The sequence below is a fragment of the Odocoileus virginianus genome, chromosome 31 (assembly GCF_023699985.2).
Source record: "Odocoileus virginianus isolate 20LAN1187 ecotype Illinois chromosome 31, Ovbor_1.2, whole genome shotgun sequence".
NCBI lineage: Eukaryota > Metazoa > Chordata > Mammalia > Artiodactyla > Cervidae > Odocoileus > Odocoileus virginianus.
This window is the reverse complement of record NC_069704.1, coordinates 15,422,600-15,444,620: the sequence shown is the minus strand read 5'-3', so window position 1 is coordinate 15,444,620 and position 22,021 is coordinate 15,422,600. Positions and strand designations below refer to the sequence as shown.

At 35.8% G+C, this 22,021-nt stretch overlaps 1 long non-coding RNA gene across 1 annotated transcript; it reads left to right on the top strand.

Moving 5' to 3' along the window:
• Window positions 1-133: 133 nt before the first annotated feature.
• Window positions 134-21,500, top strand: LOC139032355 (uncharacterized). Its single transcript, XR_011484859.1, has 3 exons — window positions 134-505; window positions 9,500-9,772; window positions 21,380-21,500. It is a non-coding gene; the product is annotated as an uncharacterized lncRNA (long non-coding RNA).
• Window positions 21,501-22,021: the final 521 nt, after the last annotated feature.

Below are 22,021 nucleotides of genomic sequence, written 5' to 3'. Positions count from 1 at the left end.
ATACCATTTGTTTCCTTGAAAATCTATCCTTGGTAACTAGCCAATTGGGGAGCAAAGGGTTAACGCTACCATTGGAAGAATCTCTCCAGCCTACTGGCTCTCAGAGGGCAGGGAACGGTGGCAGGGACTGGAATTCCTGGGGCTATTGAACAGGAAGTTGGAGAAAAGGTCTAAGGGTCTAATGGCCTCCTAATTAAGGACTTCTAGTCCACAACAAGTTTATAATCAGGAATTGTCCCACAGGAAGAAAAGGAAAGGACAAACAGCACAGAGGAAAGTCACTTTTGCATTGAGAACTGGCCAGCCTCGAGGATGGAAGGCAGAAGACCTTTCCAACATATGAAGAGCCAAAAGAGTACCTTTTAGTGTTTGTTTTGATTCTATTTGCCTGTAACCCGGCAACTGGACCCAGATGCCAGGAGCCCAAAGAGAACACTGCTGGTGACTGGTGTATGGAAAGAAAAAGAATTACTTTTGTTTCCTTACTTTTATGGTTCTTCTCAAGGTGAGTGAAAAGGGCTAGCCAGGACCTTTTGAAACTGTTGAGAACCCTTACTCATTTTTCTAACAACAGCCAGGATGATTTATAACACCACATGTTCTCATTGGTGGTTTCCTCTTTTTTATTTTTGAAGACAAGACACAAGTGGGAAATGTGAATCTTGAGCCAGAGTAAAGCTGATCTTTTAAAGCAACCGAGTGAATTTTCCAGTTACTATCTGCCCCACCTCCCAATCTGGAGGCTTTCTTCCCTGAATCAGAGTTCTCCCCCTTACAAGGGTGATCATGGCTCAGAATCACTGGAAACTTCTGGATGTCTTGAGCTCCATGTTGCTCAAGAGTCTAAGTTGCTTCTGCTTAATATTTTCCCCTTATCTTACTGAAAAAAACAAAACTAGTATAATCAGTGTAGAAAACTCATTAGAGCTTTTCTAAAATCACACTAAAATGATTTGAGAGACCAAAAAAAAAACATTATTTCAATAGATATATAGAAAAAGAGAATACAAAACTAGGTCATTCTTGATAATCTTTGCAATGAGGTAAGTCTTCTTTCCTGAAGCTAAATCCTTCTTCTTTGGGAGTTTAAATTCTCTTGTTCTTAACTCAATGGAAATAGGGAAGAGAGAGAGAGAAAGGACATGTGTGTACATGTGCAGAGGTGTGTGTGTGTGTGGCAGTTTTATTTTAATCATCATCACTCAGGCATTTGAAGACAACTATTCATACAACCCTTAACCTCTAGAGGGGTGGGTGGGTGTGTGTGTGTGTGTGTGTGTGTGGCAGTTTTATTTCAGCCATCATCATTCAGGCATCTGAAGACAACTATTCATACAATCCTTCACTTCTTCTTTTCTAGATGATTTACTCCAAATTCTGATAACTTCACCCTCCCCCCTATCTTGCTTGATATGTTAGGAAATAACTTTGAACTAAAATATTTTATTACTTCTTAGTTAATTCAAAGACTCCCAGAATTTCCCATGATATGTTGGTTTAAATGGAGAAATGACAAGTAAATTTAATTTGGTGGACTAATTTGTGAATGGGTTTTTTTGATTAATCAAATATTCTCCATATATCAATATTCAAAAATGTTGAAATATACCTAATATTAAAATTATGTACAACAGAATTTAACCACTCTGACGATTCGTATGGTATTTACAAATTCTAAATTACTTCAAAAACAGTTTTTGAGAGCCCATTATGTAACTTTATGTTTGTAACCTGAAATCAATCTTGATGGGAGTATTTACATCACAGTAAGCAGTAAATTGTACAGAAAGACCCAGTTGTTAAATATTTAGTAGTGTACCATTGGGCTTCTTGGTCACTGTAACAAATATAATGACCAAATACTTACAAAATTCTGATTCAAAATCTATACCTTCAACTGTGCTGCAAAAAAATAGAATAAATAGAGACTAAATAAATAACCAAAGTCTGCAAGTTTTGCTCATGCTGAAAGTTGCAAAAAGGTAGCTTGATTTTAGTTATCATTACATGCTCATTCAGTCTTGTCTGACTCTGAGACCCCCTGGACAGCAATCCGCCAAGCTCCCCTGTCCATGAAATTTTCCAGGCAACAGTACTGGAGTAGGTTATCATTTCCTCCTCCAGGGGATCTTCTTGACCTAGGGATGGAACCTGAGTCTCCTGCGTTTCCTGCATTGGCAAGCGGATTCTTGACCACTGAGCTGCCTGGGTAGCCCCACTAATTATCATTAATAACCATTTTCTAAAATTTGAAAACAAGTTTCTCACTAAATGTGAGCAAAACAATTCTACATGCTGAAAGGACAATGTTTAAATGCTATTGAAAAGATTAAAGGTGGTACATGGCTGGCGGTCCAATGGCTAAAACCCCACACTCCCAGTGCAGGGGCCTGGGTTCGACCTCTTGTCAGGAAACTAGATCTCGCATGACTCAGCTCTAAGAGTTCCCATGCTGCAGCTAAAGATCCCACACGCAGCAACAAAGACCTCTCCTGATGCAAACTAAGACCAGGTGCAGCCAACAAAATAAATTGTTTTTAAATTTTAACTTAAAAAAGAAAGTTTAAAGGAGATTTACAATGTAAAGAATCCTTGAAAATCAGTAAGAAAACTTCATAAAGTAATACAAATAGATACTAATTTTGAAAAAAATGTACATGTCATGATAGGCAAATATTTTAAAAACTAAGATTTCTTTTATCTATAAGATTGGCAAAGCTTAATTGCTTAATAAAAACATCCAGTGTTGGTGCAAGTACAGAGAAACAAACATTCCTACACTGCTAGTGAGAACTGAAAATTTTCTGGAGAAATTAGCACTGTATCGAAACCCTCAGAAATTCTCTCTCCAGTACTTTATCCTAAGAGAATAACCAGAGTTTTGAAAAAAACTAATTATTCAACAGGATTAGATTGCTAAAGTAAATTAGATTATTAATTTTCTGTTAAAACAGCTACGTTGCATTGGAGGTTTCATACAGGATTTCACATTTAACCAAACAAGGTAAAGGTCAAGTAATAAGTCTGATGGCAAGACTTTTAGGGAACAAAGTTAGGGGCACGGCTGAAATCCTCATACAGCTAAAAAGTAATATTATGCATCTTAACTGTCATTGGGCTGCACCCCGAAAGCCTACAAGGCCTGTTCTTGCCCAGTTTTAAAACCAAAGAAAGAGCTCAGAGGCAGCAAAAGAGACGTCAGGGGTTTGGGGGTGCTTACAGGTCTGAAGCAATGTCCTAGAGCGACACTCCAGGGTCAGCGGCAGGCAGGGCAGAATATGGCGCCGGCTAGTCTTCCCTGGGGGGTGTGGGGGGAGGGGTCGCCAGCTGTAGGGTAATTAATATTAGGTGGACTCAGTTACCAGGGAAACCAGCTGAGGGGCATGCCCCTCACAGCCCCACTCGAGAAGGACAATCATTAACAGGTCTGTGAAGTGAGTAGGATGTAGGTGGAGCCGACACTGGTCTGGCAGGGGATGCCCAGACAGCAAGAGAACAGTCATTCTTTTTTTGTTGTTGGTGGTTTTAAATATTTATTTATTTGGCTGTGTTGGATCTTAGTTGCCGTTGGGGAGCTCTTTCCTTGCGGCGCAGAGCTCTGGGGCTCCGGAGCAGTCACTCGCGTTCAGTCGTAGCGGTGCTCTGGCTTAGTTGCTCTGTGGCAGGTGGGATCTTGGTTCCCCAACGAAGGATCAAACCTGCATCCCCTGCATTGCAAGGCAGATTCTTAGCCACTGGACCACCACGGAAGTCCCCAAGAACAGTCGTCTTGAGTGGCATGACCATAGAACTAACAGCCTTCATTATCAAAAACAAAGCAAGTTATAATAGTGTTGCTCTGTTTACTCAGGCCTCAAATCATGCTCTTTGGTTCTGAATTCTATTTCTTCACACCATATACAGTCTTTCCTTGTACATTTCCAATAAGAAGTTCGTCACCCTTTTAATGTGTCTTTGTTCAAAGTTTCTATAGATATTGCTATGATCCCAGATTGTGCTATTTTATCTCTTGTCCATCACTTCAGTAGCCTTCTAATTGTCCCGCTTCCCTTGCCCCTCCAAGGGCAGCACCAGACTCAGCACTCTTAAATACTCAGTCCTTAATACAGCCTCCATGTTCAAGTGTACAAGGTTGGTCGCTCAACACCTCTGTGAGTTTGCCCATCACTAGCTCCAGTCTGGCACCCTTTTCAGCTTCTCCAGCTCACGAGGCACATGCTGTTTCCAGAAGCTGCTCCCAGAGCAGTGAATGGACTTCTCACTGTCCTCCCCACCCACCATCATCTCCCTCCTCCTTACATTTTTTTTAATCTTTCATTTCAAATCTCACTTCGCTGTTGTTTTCTCCTCAAAGAAACCTTCCATGACAGCTCCAAATATTTCAGGCTCTCCTAACCTTTCTGTCAGGGCCCCTGCTGTCCCACCTTTGTGGGAATTCAGAAATTTGTCCCTCTTCCAGATGACAGCTGGAAATAGCAGAGAGAGCTCTGGCTGATGCTCAGGCATCACCCACTCATTGGTCTGCAGCTTCCAGGTGAGGCCCAACCTGAACAGCTGTGGCAGTTCTGTCCTCGTTTAACAATTTTCATTTTTACTGGCCCAGTAAAAATCACTTTTCCTTGTACTGGCCCAGCCTCTCCTAGTCTACTCACTAGAATCTGTAAGTTCCAGAAAGTCAGTGACCTTGTCTGGATTTGCTTACCATTGTATTCGCATTGTCTGGCACAGTGCAGAGCCCAGAACAACCACTCAATAGGTATTTACAAATCAATGAAGGAATCTAATCTTCCTTTTTGTCATTGTTATTATTCTCTCACCCTTTCCCCTGCTGATAGTCCACACACAAAGACCACTTAAACCTACCAAGAAGGCTCCAAAAGTGACTTTTTACATCAAAATTACACTAGGAATAGGAATCACTTAAGATCCTCAAAACACACACACACACACACACACACACACACAAAACAAAGCAAACCACCATTTCCACGAGAGATCCAGCACATGCATTATCATTATTCAGTGTTTCATCATTTTTAACAAATATTTAATTTGCGTTGTTTTTGTTCAGTTGCTCAGTAGGGTCCAACTCTCTGTGACCCCATGGACTGCAGCATGCCAGGCTTACCTGTCCTTCACCTATCTGCATTTTAAATGGTCAACAGAGAGAGAAATATTTAGAAAATATAAGGATGAATTTCCCTGGTGGTCCAGTGGTTAGGATTCCATGCTTCCACTACAGGGGCATGGGTTCAACCCCTGGGTGGGGAACTAAGATCCTTCATGCCCCAAAGCATGGCCAAAAAAAAAAAGAAAAAAAAAGATGACATTTTCAGTCTAGTTTGGCAAATAATTTTAAAGCATTTCTGAACTAACAAAAAAGGGATGAGGACGATTTACAAGAGAAATGACTAGGTCAAAATCACACTGAGGAAGGGAAGAACCTAAAAAGTAAGATTTACCAGTCACCAGTTGTACTTATGATTGACTAGGGTTTGTAGAAGGCTCAAATCCAGTCCCCCTACCCCTTTTTTTTGGCCTCAAAACATGCAGGATCTTAGTTCCCTGACCAGGGATCAAACCCGTGTCCCCTGCACAAACCCGTGTCCCCTAAAACTGGACTGCTAGGGAATTCCCTGAAATCCAGTCTTAATCCTGGCAGATTGCAAAGAAATATCAGAGTTCACTGATTTGATAAATATGCAAAAAACAACAACTGGATTTCAGCTTTAGGCAAAGAATTAAAAGACAACAACTACATGTCTATAATCTTTAGATAGATGTTCTGTAATTTTCTAAACAGTTTCTCAGAAATGATGCAATTATTAGTTAAAATAGGTGGTGAAAATACAAGGCAATGAACCATATCAATTTAGATAGAAAAGAAGATTCCATGTCTTGGAATAATTGTATAAGTGCAAAATTTGGTATTATTGTCCTTTCTTCTTTTTCTCTTGATTTTCTAAACATAGCATATGGGTGAGTGAAAGTGTTTAGGAAGAGGGCCAGTTCACGATTAGAAGGGGAATTCTTAGTCCTTTTTGCTTTGAAATCCAAATCTTATTGGAAATACAATACTCCTGGGGGAAATTGGGATGCTTATAGAAAATATAATAAAAGTGGGAAGGAAAAAACCCCACTATGTTGGCCTAAAGTCCTTTTAGATAGGTATATATTGGGACTTCCCTGGTGGTCCAGTGGCTAAGAATCCAAGTTCCCAACGCATGGGGCCCAGGTTTAATCCCTGGTCAGTGAACTAGATCCCATAAACCAAAACTAAGACTGAGAAGAGCCAAATAAATAAATATTTTTTTAAAAAGATACATATATAAACTTATAAAATCAACTTCATTTAAATATTCTACATTCCCCAATGAATGGAAAAATGTAACAAGCAACTTTTAGAGATTAATAATGAGAATGAAAACCAAGTCTTTTGACTGATTAAATAAGTTATAGCACATATTCTATACTTCATCGTCGGCTAAGATCATGTAGTATTTGACTGACAGGGAGACAGGAGATCTTGTAGACGAAATTCCCTGATTTCTAGCTGGCCTGTTAAATCATTCACAGTGCATGGTTTGGGTTCCTAGTTTGTGCCCCCAAAACTGTGTTGGGTGCTGGGGATTCAACAGGGAGCCAATCGGAATCCCTGATCTCAAAGAACTCATGTTCTAGTTGGGAGAGGAGGGTAACGTACAAATAAAGAGATGTGTAATAGTTCAGACGGCACTATTGGAGATGGACAGTGTGTGTGTCTGTGTGTGATTGCAGGTGTGTATTTGTGTGTGACGTAGATGTGATCGTGAGGGGACAGAAAGCATCTCAATAAGGGGACATTTCAGTAGAGGTTGTAGTGAAGAGAGTGTCCCTGAGGATACATGATTGCAGAAAATTCCAGGGAGAGGCAATAGCAAGTACCAAGAATCAAGTAAGAGAAAGTAGGCCAATGTGGTTGAAGCAGCCTGAGCAAGAAAGAGGGTAGTAAAAATATAGCTGAAAGGGTAGTGGAGACAAGGTCGGGTCAGACCCTAGAGTTCAAGATAATCCAATGTACTTTGGATTTTATTTTGTATGAGCTGGGATTCCTTAGTTTATCAGTCACTAGATCGGACAATGTTTTAAAAGAGCCACTCAAGGGAATTCTCTGGTCGTCCTGTGGTTAGGACTCCATGCTTTCACTGCAGGGGGCAGAGATTCCAGCCCTTGTCACTGAACGAAGATCCCACAAATATACACTGAGTGGGAAATTATTCTTCAACAAAATGTAACACATCTTTTGAGTAATAAAATATGGCTTGATTAATATAAGAAGGTATAACATTCTGCTCACATTTTTGTATCTAGAAATATCTGGAAAATCTTCAGGTTTCTGCTGTGTAGAAAATGACAGAAAATTGCTAAAATATAAATACTATAAATAGCATTATTTTCTTCTTTTCATTTTAAAATTTATTATTTCATTCCACCTAGTACCAAAAAAGATTTCATCCAGCTAAAATAAATGTTGTCGTTCAGTCGCTCAGTTGTGTCCAACTCTTTGCAACCCCATGGACTGCAGTATGCCAGACTTCCCTGGGCTCCACCATCTCCCTGAGTTTGCTCAAATTCATGTCTATCGAGTTGGTGATGCTATCTAACCATCTCATTCTCTGCTGTCCCCTTCTCCTTTCGCCTTCAATCTTTCCTAGCATCGGGGTCTTTTTCAATGAATCGGCTCTTTGCATGAGGTGGCCAAATCATTGGAGCTTCAGCTTCAGCATCAGTCCTTCCAATGACTATTCAGGGTTGATTTCCTTTAGGGTTGATTGGTTTGATCTTGCATTGCAAGGGACTCTTAATGTTTTTATGGTGCGCATGTCTATGTGAGTGTCACTAAAGTGAAATGTTTGTCCAGGGAACTATGACCGTTATCTCAAGGAGCTCTTTCCCCCCTGATAACCAATGTGTCTTTATTAAATACGTACTAGATACAAGTCTTAGTAATGTTTCTTTACTTTCTACAGGGAGCTGATCCCCACAGATATTCCTGTAGTTGGCAACACAGACCATCTAAAGTTCAGGTTCTCATTCAAGAGCTCAGCTATTCCAGACAAACAAAAAGCATGGTGGCAGAATTCCCTGCCAGTCCAGTGATTAGGGCTTGGAATCCTCAGTGCTGTGGCCCTGGGTTCAATCCTTGGTTGGGGAACTAAGAGCCCACAAACCACAAGGCACAGCCGAAAAAAAAAAAAAAATCCCATAGTGGCAAGCAATAATTTTAGTAAGGGATTAACTGAAGCACAGCAGTATATCCTGTTCCCTGGGTCGTCCTGGAGGAGGTCAGATGGTGAGAAACATCCTGTCCACATAGGGGACATTACTTTTGCTTTTCTAGAACTACTGTCAACTAATCTGGATTTGGCGTTGTCCCACCAGCCTATTCAGAGGCTGCAGATGAATTCACAGATGTAATGGTTCACTTAAGTGTTTTGAAAATAAAAACAAACAAAAGCTTGTTTTACCTTTATCTGCTGAACACCATGTCACTAATCATGTGTCTTACCAGTATGGACCTTTCCCAGACGTAGGAGCCTATACCAGGCATGTCTGTATGCTACCTGAGCATATATAACCGTCTGTTTTTCCTACTATGTAGGTCAGATACTAACTTAGCTACGTGACTGCATCTCTGATTCAACAATAGTAACAAAGGAGGATTGATTAATGAATCTATTCCAATGTGGAAGAGGTCACTGTTAGCACAGTTCAAAACTCCTCCTTTGCCTTGGTCTTTTGAAGAGTCACAAAAACACTGGGCTTTGTGGATTGAGGCTTCTGTAAAGCTGGGAGAGATACTTAATAAAATGGAAAATAATATCAAGACTGATAAAATGTTGGGCAGTCTGAAATGCTAAGCCAATTTAAAAGATTGTATTTAATAAAGATAATAATATAGTCTCAATTTAAGAATTAAAAACTTGGTCTCCCAAGTAAAGTGAAGGAGAAAATCAAGACATATGAAATAGACTAATATTTGTTAAAAAAAAAAAAAGAAAAAGTGAGGGGGGACTCCCTGGTGGTCCAGTGGTTAGGATACTGTGCTTCAATTGCAGGGGATATGGGATGGATTCCTGGTTGGGGAACTGAAAAAAAAAAATGAGGGGGCTCTGAGTGGTATTATGGTGACTTAATATAAGTAAATAACATGACTGCAATCAAAAGCTAGAGCCACTAGTGCAAATATTAATTGAAGCTGACATTTAAATGAAAGTCAGTTAAACCTCTCTTGTACTACTATAGCATTAACTTCATTGTTTTAGTTCAAAACCCTGTCTTTTAAGGACAGTATCAGGTACACATCTGGAAAAAGAAAACTGAGGTTGTGGACCTCTGGAAATACAGCACCAGATGAAAGAACTGAGGATAGCCAATGTGAAACAACAAAAATTTCAGCCAGAGTTGGAGGGTTTTTTGAAAAGAGTGGAGGATAGATTTTTTTTTTTTTTTTTTTCAGATTATTGGAGAGCTCTCTGGTAGAAAAGCAGGTGAAATTCTTCACTCCTCCGAAGAGAAAAAGCAAGAGTATAAACTATTTGAGAGTAGAAGCCAGGTCTTCAACATTGTTGTATTTGTGGTAAGAACAGTTACATCGGAGGTGATTTCTGATGCTCACTGAGGTATGGAACTGATGCTCCAAAAAGACAGATGCCTGCACTCTATGGGAAACACCTGTGCAAGACGTGAAGCAACAGTCTTTCAATATATTGAGTTTCATATCGTCAGAAAGGTGAGTTCAAATTAAGAATGTAGGCTCTGGGATGAGGCCGAAGTGAGTTTGAATTTTAGCCCTGTGAATTAGTTGTGTGACCTCAGACAAATTACTTAACCTCTCAGAGTCTTGGTTTCTGCCCATAAATCATAAATAGTGGTAACTAGCTTTCAGTTTTGTGGTGATGCTTAAGTTGAGAAAATCTATGTGAAAAGTCAGGCAGTGTCAGCAACAGTAGTAAACATTTAATAAATCATAATTATTATGCTGGCAGAAACTATTTTATAGTCTTCCAAGAATGTTGTGGAAGGGATTCTTGCATTGGATGGGAAGTTGAATAAATAACATCTTGGTCTTGCTCAATTCAGAGATTCTCTAGTTCTGTGATTTCTCAGCACTATTCTTTTTCTTTTAATATTTATTTATTTGGCTGTACCAGGTCTTAGTTACAGCACTCAGGATGTGGGATTTTTAGTTGCAGCATGTGAACACTTAGCTGTGGCATATGGGAACTTAGTTCTCTGAACAAGGATAGATCTTGAGACCCCTGCTTTGGGAGCGCAGTCTTAGCAACTGAACTGCCAGGGAAATCCCACTATTTATTATATCCTTAGCATTTTACAAATGTCTCTAGAATTGCACTCGTCTCACTAAACTGAAAGCACTAAATTAAAGCTAACCTCAAGCTCCTCAATAGAAAAGGCTCTCTCTTGTTCATCTTCATCCAACCATCTTATCCTCTGTCATCCCCTTCTCCTCCTGCCTTCAATCTTTCTCAGCATCCGGGACTTTTCCAACTCTAACCTCAGCCATTTAAGAAACCAACACGTACTTGTTGAGCACCCACGATGAACCAGGTGTTTTTCATATGTAGTCTCATTTAATCTGTTCATGCACTTATGAAGGGAATATTATTTTACCTAATTTGTAGATAAAGAAGGTGAGTCTCTGAGAACTTAAAAATATTCAAGTCACACAACTATGAGGAGATAAATATGGGATTTGAACCGCAGTCTGTTTCATCCAAATAATCAGCTGTTCCTTTTTAAATATTTTTAATTGCAAAGGCAACATGATACATGCTTATTTTGAAAAATTGGAGCAATTAGAAATACAGGCTACAATATTAAAGCCCCCTTATAGATAATTTTCCCCAACCGTATGCATTAATATTAATATCCTCCTATCTATAAGAAATCATTTGTGAAGGCATCCTATTAGGTGCTATTGTATGCATTTGAATACTTATATGATATAATATATAAACATAAAACTTGTAAGATAAACCTAATATTAAATTTATAATATAATAATAAGTATAGTATAATATAATATTAAAATGTAGCTTTAAAAATATATATGGCAATTTTTTTCATTTCATGATATATCTTGAAGATCTTGCCATGTCAATACAAATAGATCCATCTAAATTGTAATGGAAACATAAAAATTTGTTAATAGCATAAGTTTACATGCTATAATTTATGAAATAGTTCTACTATTGTTGGGTATTTAAGTTGCTTCAGATTTTCTTCTATTAGAAACAAAACTACAATAAATAACTTTTTGCACAAATGTAAATATTTCTATAAGTTGGATTTTTAGAAGTATAGTTTTTGGGTCAGAAAGCAATTAATATTTTAAATTTTTAAAAGTATTTTTTGACTTGCTTATTAGCCATGCAACAAGCGCAATTCTAGCTCCCTAACCAAAGATCATACCCCTGTGGAGTCCTGACCACCAGACCATCAGGGAAGTCCCTGAATATTTTTAATTTTGATAGATACCATCCTATTGTCCACCAAAACACTACACAGCTTTACATTTCCACAAACCTAAAACTTGTATATCCACATCAACACTAAATAGTATCAATTTTCAAAAAATATTGATGATCTGATGAATGATTTTATTAACTTTATATTATTTCATTATATTTTATTACATTATTTTATTTATATTATTTTATCATCATATTTTACCATTATTATAACTTTCACTTTCATAATTATTATAGATAAAATTTCTTCCTAATACATATTTTGCCCTCTTGGGCATATGAAGGCCTCCTAGGCTTGATGATACCCTATGTTCATTTAAAAATTGTAGATTGTCTTTTTCTTATTGAATAAGAATAATATTTACCCTTTGTTAAATGTGTGGTAAATATCTTCTCCAGGTCTATCATCTGGCTTTTAAATTTCTTCACCTATAAAATTTATTATGTAGATTAATTGGTCAATCTATGTCATTTTAGAAAATCTTTTCACACCAAACATTATAAAAATATTTCTCAATGGCTCCAGTATGCTACAGTTTTGTTTTTCTGTTCTTATAATTTTAATCCATCTGGAATTTATTTTTGTACATGGTGTGAGAAAGGAATATAATTATTTCTTCCCAAATGGAGACATTTTTCCAAAATTAAATCTAAAATAATCAATTATTTCCAACTGATTTGAAATACTGAATTCATTATACACTAATCCTTGTGTGTACATAGGTGGTTTTGAGTTTGCATTCTTCATTGTGCTCCATTCTTACTCTGCTATTTATATTCTATTCTTGTGCCAGGACCACACTGTATTTGTCACTGTATCTGTATAATTGTTTTTGATATATGATGAGGAGTTAGGCTTCATACTATTCTTATTTTTAAAAAATTTCTTCTTATAAATAAACTGTAGAATCAGTTATCCAGTTAAAAAAGAAAAGGCCATTTTGATTTGGACCACTACTAATTTGTATATTATTATATAGAGAATAAAATTTTACCATATTGAGGATTTTCATAAGAGAATGAGATGTGTCTCCATTTTTTCCAAGTCTTATAAAGTATTTCAGTAAAATTTCTTTATATCATCACATAGGTTTTACATATTTCATTGCTTATTTATTCTAGAAATGTTATGAGTTTTAAAACTTTATTGAAGTACTGTTGCTTTATGATGTTGTGTTAATTTCTACTATGCAGCAAAGTGAGTCAGTTATACATATATATATGTCCTTTTCTCATACTCTTTTTTATTATGGTTTATCACAGGATATTGAATATTTTCCCCTGTGCTATACAGTAGGACCTTGTTGTTTATCCATTCTATATACAATAGTTTTTATTTGCTAATCCTAAACTCCCAGTCTGTCCCCTGTTAAGATTTTCATATAAGTGATTGGGATCGTCTATTCTTGTCATATTCTCTACTTGGTATAGTGACATAATGTGGGAGTCATCTACCAAGTAGTTCTCTGATTACTTGTCCGTTGCTAACAAAATCTAATTTTATTTGAGGTCAGCAATGCGCCCATTCCCAGAGGATGAATCATCCATCTTTGGTCTAAGCCAGTCATGGCAATCCAAATGATTGTGACTTTGGCTACTTGCTCACATTTCCCGGCACACTTGCTACCGAAGCTGGCCATATTATATAGGATTATGCAAATTATGATACTTATTCCTCCTTGACCTAAGTAAAATCCCTTTGCCCCTGCCCTCCTGTCTTCCTACTCTCACTGCCAATGAACAGGCATGACACCTGACTGGGATAGCCATAATGTGACCATGAGGCCACAAATACAAAGAAAGAAAGGCAACAACTTGAGATGATGGGCAGAAAGATGCAAACTGCCTAGGCTCTTCGAGATGTTATGGGGTCACTGAACATACCAGTCAACCGCCTTCTTCCACATTTCCCTTTTCAGTTCTAGTGGTTGTTTAGTTGCTAAGTCATGTCTGACTCTTTTGGAAACAAAGGTTAAACCTCAAGTAATTCAGCATCGTATAAATGAAGCTGAATGCATTCAAACCTATTTAAATATTACTGGAACTTGGGGAAATTATTAATTTTTGTGAGTTTCCTTTGTCTTCAGAGTCCTTTCAAAATTCTGAGTTCTACTAATTTTTAAGAGGTTTGTTTGAGAGTTTCTAATTTGCTTTTGCAAATAATGACAGTTTGGCCCCAATATTTCTGATAATTATTCTTACATTTCTTGAATTATTTCAAAGGTTGAGAACTTACTGAAATGTTGATTGTATCTATGGATAACAGATATTTTCCTTTTCAGTTCCTAACCTTAATGGGAATGTTTCTCATACTTCAGTAATAAGATATTGCTGTTATTTTTTTTAAATATTCTGATAATAATTTTAAAAAGTATCCTTCAAGTCATAGAGCGCTAAAAATTCAATTTTGCTTTTTTAAAATCAAAAATAAGCATTAAATTTTATCAACTACTTGTTCGATGTCTATCAAGTTTATCACATAGCAATTCTACTGTGTTTAGTTAATGTGATGAACTACAGATATCCTGGTTTTGAACATCCTTGCTTTCTAGGAATAACCTTATTTATTTTCATTCATACACTGTTGGATTTTTAAATAAAATATTTCATAGTGACTTTTGTATCTATATTTACAAGTCACATTCTTATAAAGTTTGACGTATTTGATTTTCTTTGTTGGATGGTGGGATGACAGAATAACAACATAAAGAATGAGCATAAACTCTTTCAATAGCATAGGAGTTATATTTAAAAGTCTATATTTTAAAAACATTTCTGTGAATATCTATTACTTTATAATAATAGTTTAAAAATAGATACATAAATATATGCATATATTTATAAAGAGGAATTATGAGTTTCTATAATGTACACTAGAATTTACCTAGTACCCTCTGGTGTGGTGGAGAAGGCAATGGCACGCCACTCCCACACTCTTGTCTGGAAAATCCCACGGACAGAGGAGCCTGGCGGGCTGCAGTCCATGGGGTCGCTAAGATTCAGACACGACTGAGCGACTTCACTTGCACTTTTCACTTTCATACATTGGAGAAGGAAATGGCAACCCACTCGTGTTCTTGCCTGGAGAATCCCAGGGATGGGGAAGCCTGGTGGGCTGCCGTCTATGGGTTCGAACAGGGTCAGACACGACTGAAGTGACTTAGCAGAAGGCAGCAGCTCTGGTGTGGGGTTTGGGGATTTATTTATGTTTTCTCTTTTCCTTTAGTAATTGGTTCATTTTTCTTTTCTTCTTCCTCTTGAGTCAATTTTCATTATTTTGCAGGTATTTGGAAAATTATCCTTTCACTTGAGAATTTTGATTTTATTGATACAATATTTTTATAGCTTTAAAATCTCCTCTATATCAGTAGTTACGTCTCCTTACTTCTCTTAATATTATATATTTGTGTTTTCTTTTTTTGACTCATCTGATTTTTGTTGATAGTTTAATTGAGGTTACTTGTTAATTTTCATAGAATTCTGCTTTAACATCAAGGTTTTCTACTTATCAAAATTATTTTTAACTCCTTCAGTTGAAAGGGGTATATTTCAAATACTTTGCTTTCCAGCTAATATAGTTAATGATATTAACTTTTATTTGACTACAACTAGGTAGTATCACTGGAGAAGGAAATGGCAACCCACTCCAGTGTTCTTGCCTGGAGAATCCCAGGGACGGCAGAGCCTGGTGGCTGATGCGACTTAGCAGCAGCAGCAGGTAGTATCACATAAGCTTCAATATTTAGTATTCTCTCTATTTTTCATATTTAAATAGTGTATGTTCAGTTTGGTTTTCTCTTTGACTAAAGGTTATTATGAAAGTTTCCTACTATACAGTTTGTGTATGTTATGTTTCCATCCTTTGGCAGTTATTTATAGTTTTGTTGCACTCTGATGTGTATTCTTCTTTCAATAGGTTTTTTTTTTTTTTTTTTTTTGTTACACCACTCAGCTTGTGAGATTTTAGTTCCCCAACCAAGGATGGAACTCAGGCCTCTGGCACTGGAAGTGTAGAGTCCTAACAACTGGGAAACCAGGCAATTCCCGATTTCAATATTTATTGAGTTTTTAGAGCTTTTATTTTTGCAGCTGAATGAATAGCCAATTTTTGTAAAGGTTCCATGAGTATTAGAAAAAGTATCAGGCACATTGTTCTATACATATATCTATAATGAATTTTAATGATTTTGTTATTCAATTCTTCTATACCTTTTCATATTTGGGGGCCACTTGTTGAGGCATGTCAAAGATCCACAATTATTGTTATTGTTTTGTAAACTTTTTGGTGGACATAACAGACTGCATATATTTTAAAGTTATATTATTAGATGCAAAAATGATAATTATTCCTTTTATCAACTAAAATGTTTTCTTAGTCTGATGTTTTTGGTTTTGAATTTTGTCTGTTATCATATTTTCTCCTGCTTTCTTTATGGTAATACTTACCTGATTTCTCATTACTACCTTTTATCTTAAAAAATTTCTGGTCATTTACTTTTATTTATGACCTATTTAAATAGCTGTTTACCCTTTCTATTTCTAGGACTATCATGTTGTTTAACATCTTCTAGAAACTGACAGATTATGTGAACTTCAGATTTAAAAAAGAATATAGAAAAATTATACAACCCATTTAATAAATTTGATTAAAGTTCATGGCTACTTTGATTTATTGGTATGAGAGTTTCTATATCTTAATATAGAAATTTCATCCATTAAGATTTATTCTGAAAATTGATATGAGCATATTAACCAATCAGTTTTATTTCTGACATCTTATTCTTATTCTGACATTGTATTTGTGTTTTCTCTTTTAATTTCCTCTTGTTTGTTTACATGTTTTTTCTTTTACTGCTTTGATTGAATTTTCTTATTCCTTTTTCCTTTATGAATTTTGATTCTCTATTACTTTAACTGACTTAGTATTGAGATGAAGTAAAGTTGAACAGTGAAGGGTAGTGTAAGGTATTAGATTCAGAGTCCTGAACCTAACTGTATTAAGAAAAAAGCTGAAAATTCTCTGGTGGTCCAGTAGTTGGGACTCTGTGATTTTTAAGTGCAACAAACACAGGTTCGATTCCTGTTTGGGAAACTAAGATTCCATATGCTTCGGGACACAGCCAAAAAAAAGAAAAAGAAAAAAAAAACTGATGTAAAGTTTGAAAGAATTTTTAATCCACTAATGTGCTTATAATTTTGTGAAATGATAAAGCCACCATTTAGGGACATGAGCTAAATAATAACCTATGTTCTTCTTGAGGGAATTCGGCCTGAGTTATACAGAGGGAAATTTTGCTCAAAGAATTAATAATATCTAAAGAATACTGTGATCTTTTTCAGTTTAAAGGGATAAATCTGATAATAAAAGAGTAAATAAAAGCCAAGAATAAAACTGACACACATCTCCTAAAGTAGATGGATAAATGGAAACAGATGCATAATCTAAAACCTAATGTCACTGCATACAAAATTATAGTGTGCAACAAAGGTGACCTTCCAATTAATTGGGTAAAGAATGTTTTTTGAAATAATTCTGAGACAATTTAGTTAATGATTTGTAAAACAATTATATTTAATATCTACCTCATATAACATATTAAAAATTAAATTCTATATCAATTGTAGAATTAAATGGGAAAATTAAAATCTTGGAATTAATGAAAACACAACAAATCATGTAAATGAATTGTTGTTCTATTATGGGGAGTGAAAGCCTTTCTTATACTATACCAACAAGAAACAGCATAAAGAAAGTGATCAATAAATTTAAACATGCAATTTTAAACTTTTAGGTATCTAAAAGCATTATTAAAGTTAAAAGTAAATAAAAACTAAGAAAAATATTTTACTACATATTAGAACAAGTTAGCATTCTTAATATATAAAGTGAACATCACAAGTCAATGAACGATACATACACAAAATATATGTAAACAAAAAAAATACACATAAAAAAAAAACAAGAACAGAAACTATCTAATAGCAATGGGAGAAATATAGATGAGAAATATTATAATATTATAATATTTCACATCAGAAAATAATAATAATTCTCTCTAGGTTTTGGAACTAGATTTTAAAATTTTTTCTGTGTTTCCTACATTTGCTAAAATACATGTTACTTTTATAATCAGGAAATACATCTATAAATAGATAGAAAAAAATATTACTATGTCAAGTTGGGAGTTTAACACTTGACAGTGTGGAAAGATGATGCTATCTGGAATCAGAAGTCCTGAGTTCAAGTCCAAGTGTTCGTTGAATGAGCTTGGATAAAGTCACTGGACTGATTTGAGCCTTGGTTTCTCCAAACAGAAAATAGAAGAAATAATCTTCATGTCATGAATTGTTGTGAAGAATAGATTTTTAAAATGTATGTGGGGAATGTTTTGTGAGATCATTTAGAGATGTCAATGATTTCTATTTCTGATCTAGAGCATTGGGGCTTTTCCCAGCTTTGGGCAAAATCTGTGCATCTTCTCACAAATGTTCCTTTGCTGGATGAGGGTTTATGTTCCTGCGTTGTTCAGGTAACAGTTCACCTGAGATGTCTTGGATTCTGTGGTCATCTCAGTGGATGGGACAGGAACATCCCCTAGATCTTCACTATAGTCAAATGAAGCTGTAATAACAATCACTGTTGCTTTTCTTCTTCCATGTTATATGCTTTACCATTCAGTTCTAGTATCCACAGAATTAATCTGACAACCAAGTTGATACTATAATTCCAAGTTCATGACCTTTAAAAAGTCCATACTAATTTCAAATTCAGGGCAGTGTTGTAAGTCAAATGAGACCACCGGCCGATCTCCTTTTCCAAAGGTAGAAATAATTCCTTTGTGAATGCTGCGTGATACCGAGTGAGCACAAAACGGCCAGAACAATCAACTTTTCTTCTTTCACATGATCCCCGATAAGCAGAATAGTGCTGTTTCTACATTTATATCTCTACGAGAAATAAAAGCAGAATTATAATTGTCCCAGTGAAAAACCTTACATCCCCTTTGTCTTTTTTTCCCCCTCTTGGTCCGAAGCCTATAAGCACCCTTTTAGAGTGAAAGATGAAAAGAAAAAGGTGAAGGGAAATCCCTAAACATCCCCAAGGAACAGCAGACGTGGATCTGTGGAGAACACAATTAGCTCTTCTGCTAATCCTGTGAGGTTAGAAAAAAAGGATGAAATGAATTGAAAGTCATCAAAATAATTTAGAGAAAGTATAAAAATTATTTACTGGTTGACTAAGCTGTTAATTACTGCTGGTTATGTAAAGTATAGTTTCTCATGTCTGGGAAACCTTAGAAAGAAAGCGAGAGAAGGAGGAGGGTGGGAAGGAGGGATGGAAAAGTTCAATACCAGCTCAAGGGAGTCTCTTTTGCTAGAAGAGATAAATTAGATGTGATGGAAATTGCCATAAAGAGGATCTGGGTAGGTCTGGATCTTTAATAACTTGGTCTGTAATCATGGGCAAATCACTTTTCCTTGAGACCATTTTCTCATCTGCAGTAGATCAGTGGTTTTCAAATTGTGCTCCCACAGAACAGTGCTGATCCAGAAGCTAGACTAATGAACGATGGTGATCTCTATACAACTCACAGAAAAATGAAGTAAAAGACCATACTCCCCATCTGCTATAGTTTACTTATTTACATTTATTATAACAATTCCTGCATTGTGTGGACTTTTCTGAGCATACACAACCATTTCTTGGATTTGAGATATCAATAAAAAATACTTTTCTTGATTTTAAGATTTTTCTTTTTCACTTTCAAAATACCTGTGGTCCTACTGCCACATGTCTGGTGGCTGAGCTTTAGCAAATGACAAAGTAAACTAACAAAGAGAAATAAATAGTAATAGAAGAACTTAGATACAGTTAATCATACTTAAGCTTTTTATTTCAAATGATTGCTGTTGATTTTTAAGATTTATTTACATAGTAATGAATTGCTTTCGTTATGTGTGCATATTCTGCTCTTGATTTCCTGGGCTAGATACCTAACTCTTGACTCCAAATTTAAGGCTCTTTACCTATGCCATCTCACATTAAAACTTTGAGAACACAGTTCATATTAGCTTGCAGTTACAGTTAGATCTTCATATTCTTTACATGCATTAAAAAAAATCCTCATAACTACGACATTGTAAATCAACTACATGCCAATGAAAATTAATTTTTAAAAATCCTCATAGCAATTCTATAAGTATTTAATTAGACTTCTTTTACAGATGTGGAAACTGACACACAGAGCCCAGGGTTATCGCTTGTAAGAGCAGGAGTTGGAAACTAGTGAGTAGATATTCATTGTTAGAGCTGGATCTGTCTTTAGTATAAACATTAAATCAATAAACACTCACGTAAAATCTGCACCTTGAAAAACATCAGAAAGATACTAAAAAATAAACTTGTTCTGCATTCCAGACACTTAAAAGAACATGTATCCAATGACTAACTTTTGTGAAATACTGTTTTTAGCGCTTGCTGGGAAATTAAACCTCAACATAGTAGACAGGAGAGAATATGTGTAGATTCCATTTTATCCTGAAACAGCAACGCGTATGAAATCTACAAGGGTCAGTCACCAGGTGGTGGGTGGTCGATGCAAGGTCAAGTTACCTTGGTGCTGACAGTTATTACCCAAAATCTGTTCTAGAAGCATGGAACTCTGGGTAAAGGCTGTTTGGGAAGCTAAATAAATGGATGCAAAATTTTCTAGGTGTGTGCATTTTAATTAATGATTAATAAAATCATATATATGTATATTTACAAATTAGACAAACATTTGGTTTTGTCAGTCTTTATGATAGAAGAGAAATCTTGTGGGACTTCCCTGGTGATCCAGTAGCTAAGACTCTGTGCTCCCAGTGCAGACTCTGCGCTCCCACTGCAGGGGGCTCAGGTATAATCCCTGGCTGGGGAATTAGATCTCACATATGAAAACTAAAGATACCAAGTGCTGCAACTAAGACCTGACTCAGCCAAATAAATAAATATTTTAAAAAAGAGAGAGAGGGAGAGAAATCTTGTGCTAGCAAACTTTATTTGGAAGTTCTAAAGTTTTATCTTTCTAATTGAAAAAGAGAGTCATTGTACAAATGTTTAAAAATCTAAGAAGCCACAGCAGAAAATGATATATAATGTACCCATAATTATATCACCTGGAAAAAATTACATCACCTAGAAACAATTACATCACCTGGAAAAAACTAGTTAACATTTTGATTACACTTTTCTAATAATTCTTCAATGCCTAGATATACACACATATTTACAAATATGGGACAGTGTTATTATATTGTTTCAAAATCTATTTTTCTCCTTATCAAAAATCATGTAACTATTTCACTATCATTTAATTTTTCTTACAGAATTTATAGATATATAACTTCTTACTGGGACTTCCTGGTAGTCCAGTGGTTGGGACTCAGCACTTCTGATGCAGGGGGCATAGGTTTGACCCCTAAACAGGGAACTAAGATCCCAGATGCTTCGGGGTACAGCCATTAAATAAATAAATATTCCTGTTACATAGATGAACATAATTTAACAATCACTTGTCGTTGGGTATTAATGCCATAATTAACTCCTTTGTATAAAAAATTTTGATGATAGTTATGAGTTTTCCTAAGTCGATTTTTAAAAGTTAAATTCCTGGGTTAAAGACCTCTAATACATTGAGAAAGATTGAAATTTTTCATATTCCCACTAACAGAGAACTAGAGGATCTATTTTTCCATATCTTCAAGAACTGGGAATTATATATATGCTTAACAAATGGAAAATGTAAATATACATATATATATATACACACACATATATATTTATACAGTATATATTCTAATTTTAGGTATAAAGGAGCATCAGAGCTTTCATTCACACAACAGATAAAGATAACCTTTTTTCATATAGGTCATTAGAAAATTTCCTTTGATAATATTTGGTAATGTTTTTGAGATTATATGGAAGTCTAGATTTCAAAATATAAGAGTAGAAATTGGGAGAACTGGATTTTAGTCTTCTTTACATTATTAGGGTTGGAAGATCTTAAGTTAAATCACTGGTCCTAAATTTCCTTTTATATATACAATGTATTCATAATACTCACTCAAATACTCCTGTTGTCCCTGTAAAAAGCAAATTAAACTATCTTTGTGACACCGAGGAAAGCAGATCTGAAAGAGACACGTGCACCCCAATGTTCATCGCAGCACTGTTTATAATAGCCAGGACATGGAAGCAACCTAGATGCCCATCAGCAGACGAATGGATGAGGAAGCTGTGGTACATATACACCATGGAATATTACTCAGCCATTAAAAAGAATTCATTTGAATCAGTTCTAATGAGATGGATGAAACTGGAGCCCATTATACAGAGCAAAGTAAGCCAGAAAGATAAAGACCATTACAGTATACTAACACATATATATGGAATTTAGAAAGATGGTAACGATAACCCTATATGCAAAACAGAAAAAGAGACTCAGATG